The sequence below is a fragment of the Phoenix dactylifera genome, chromosome 15 (assembly GCF_009389715.1).
Source record: "Phoenix dactylifera cultivar Barhee BC4 chromosome 15, palm_55x_up_171113_PBpolish2nd_filt_p, whole genome shotgun sequence".
Lineage (NCBI taxonomy): Eukaryota > Viridiplantae > Streptophyta > Magnoliopsida > Arecales > Arecaceae > Phoenix > Phoenix dactylifera.
Window position 1 is genome coordinate 848,068 of NC_052406.1, and position 2,977 is coordinate 851,044.

General features: G+C 57.2%; 1 pseudogene; it reads left to right on the forward strand.

Moving 5' to 3' along the window:
* The first annotated feature begins 259 nt into the window (after positions 1 to 259).
* Positions 260 to 2,707, forward strand: LOC120113230 (annotated as a pseudogene).
* The last annotated feature ends 270 nt before the right edge of the window (positions 2,708 to 2,977 follow it).

Consider the following 2,977-nt stretch of genomic DNA (forward strand, 5'->3'; position numbering starts at 1 on the left):
ACAAATGCCGACCTGGCAGGAGCCTACGTGGAGGAGAGGTGGGCCCTGATGTCGGTTATGTCCGGACAGGGACGCGACAGCGGAGCCCACGGTGTCTGGTCTCAGCACTACACGTCTGACGATGTCCATGGGCCCATTCTAGTTAGTCCGTTCGGTGGACCCCGCAACCATCCGACGGTACGCGTGACATGATCTCGAACCTCTCCATCCCCCCCCGCCTATAAATACCCCTCCATCCTCGCCAGAGCCCTCTCATCCCCGTTGCGGCCTCTGATTCGCACCCTCTCTCTCCATCACAGCTGCTGCTCCTAATTCCAAGCAAAGATTAGTAGACCAAATGGCCGTGGAAACCACCATCCCCACGACGACCTCCACATCCCTCGGCCCGGCCGCGAACGAGAAAGATGCCGAGAAGCTCCGTTTTATCGATGAGATGACCGCCTACGCCGACGCGGTCCAGGAGAAGGTGCTGGCCGAGATCCTGAGCCGGAACGCCGAGACCGAGTACCTCCAGAGGTACAAGCTTGGCGGTGCCACCGACCGAGCCACCTTTAAGGCAAAGATCCCCATGGTCACCTATGAGGACCTCCAGCCGGAGATCCAGCGCATCGCCAACGGAGACCGCTCTCCCATTCTCTCAGCCCACCCTATCTCTGAATTCCTTACCAGGTGTGTCTTCGTTAATTATCTAGTTAATTACAAGTATTGCTACTAATTTTGGTGTAGAGATTTTTTGGCTGCCGAAAAGTAGTGACCTGCGCTTCGAACGTGCTAATTAATATTATTTTGTCTTGTAGCTCGGGGACGTCGGCCGGTGAACGGAAGCTGATGCCGACCATCAAAGAAGAGCTGGACCGCCGGCAGCTCCTCTACAGCCTTCTCACTCCTGTCATGAACCTGTTAGTAAAATCTTTCCGTCTTATCTTACCAATCAATTAATTTAATTACGAGAACAATAAGGGTCATTAGACTGACTATTGTTTGTTACGTTCGGCACTCTATATACCAGTTACGTGCCGGGGCTGGACAAGGGGAAGGCCCTCTACTTTTACTTCGTGAAGTCGGAGACCAGGACTCCCGGCGGGCTATTGGCGCGGCCGGTGCTGACGAGCTACTACAAGAGCGAGCACTTCAAGAGCCGCCCCTACGATCCCTACAACGTGATCACCAGCCCTACCCCCGCCATCCTCTGCGCCGACTCCTTCCAGAGCATGTACGTGCAGATGCTCTGCGGCCTCCTCCACCGCCTCCAAGTCCTCCGCGTCGGCGCCGTCTTCGCATCCGGCCTCCTCCGCGCCATCCGCTTCCTCCAGCTCCACTGGGAGGAGCTCGCCCGCGACATCGCCGCCGGCTCGCTCAGCCCCAAGATCACCGACCTTTCGGTCCGGGACTCGGTCGCCGACATCCTGAAGCCCGACCCAGAGCTGGCCGAGTTCGTCAGAGCCGAGTGCTCGACGGGGGAGTGGGCCGGGATCATAACCCGGATCTGGCCTAGTACCAAATATCTGGACGTGATCGTGACGGGGGCCATGGCGCAGTACATCCCGACCTTGGAGCACTACAGCGGTGGTCTCCCGATGGCGTGCACCATGTACGCCTCCTCCGAGTGCTACTTCGGGCTCAACCTGCGGCCCATGTGCAAGCCCTCCGATGTCTCCTATACCATCATGCCCAACATGGCCTACTTCGAGTTCCTCCCACTGGAGCTGGCCGCCACGCGCAAGGGCGACGGCGACGTCCAGCTCGTGGACCTGGCCCGCGTGGAAGTCGGCAAAGAGTACGAGCTTGTGATCACCACCTACTCGGGGCTCTGCCGGTACCGGGTCGGCGACATCCTCCGGGTGACCGGCTTCCACAACGCGGCCCCGCAGTTCCGCTTCGTGCGGCGGAAGAACGTGCTGCTCAGCATCGAGTCGGACAAGACCGACGAGGCGGAGCTCCAGAAAGCGGTGGAGAGCGCGTCGGAGCTCCTCAAGCCATACAACGCCACCGTGGTGGAGTACACGAGCCACGCCTTCACCAAGACCATCCCGGGGCACTACATCATCTATTGGGAGCTCCTGGTCAAGGACTGCTCTCAAGGGAGGACGCCTGGTGGGGAGGTGATGGAGCGTTGCTGCCTGGCGATGGAGGAGGCGCTGAACTCGGTGTACCGGCAGAGCCGGGTGGCGGACGGGTCGATCGGGCCGCTGGAGATCAGGGTGGTGAGGGGAGGAACCTTCGAAGAGCTCATGGACTACGCCATCTCGAGGGGGCGTCCATCAACCAGTACAAGGTCCCTCGCTGCGTCAACTTCCCGCCGATCCTGGAGCTTCTCGACTCCCGGGTGGTCTCGGCCCACTTCAGCCCGGCCCTGCCCAACTGGTCCCCACAGCGGTCAGGCTAGAACGTGGGGCCCATGTGTTTGTGTGGCACCAAATCCAACACCGACCGGCCGACCGACCTACCTTCTCGGTTCCTCGTCAACGGGCGTGCCGGGGACGGAGTTGCAATTTGTTTCCATATTGTGGACGACGACTTGCTTTCTTTACTTCTTTTCTTCTCTGTATCTTTGTTTTAAAAAGAGCCATCCTCTATTTTCTTCTGCCAAATGGACTAACGTGCTTTAAAAAATGTATTAGCTGTGGCTAGTGGACGACTTCTTTCCTTCTAGTCTATTCCCCGATTTAACGGTAATGTAATGTTCTTCTCACAATGATAGTTTCAATGTAGTGAGTCAAGAGTTTTGTGCTTAAGATAAAAGGAATACCTGAAGAATGACTCCACGTGAGGCACGGGGAGAAGAATTAATAGTTGACCGTGCAATTAATGAAGCTCTTTGTTAAGGAATGTCATTGGGCCCTGTGAGCCAGGTTGGTGGAAGAGAGTTAGGTTTCCATCAGAACTCGAAGCCTGGTCAAAGAGAGGCGTTTGAATTCCGGAGGAACCTGTGCGAGACACCGAACCTGGTTTCGTTGCTGGGGCTCCGTGTTTGTGT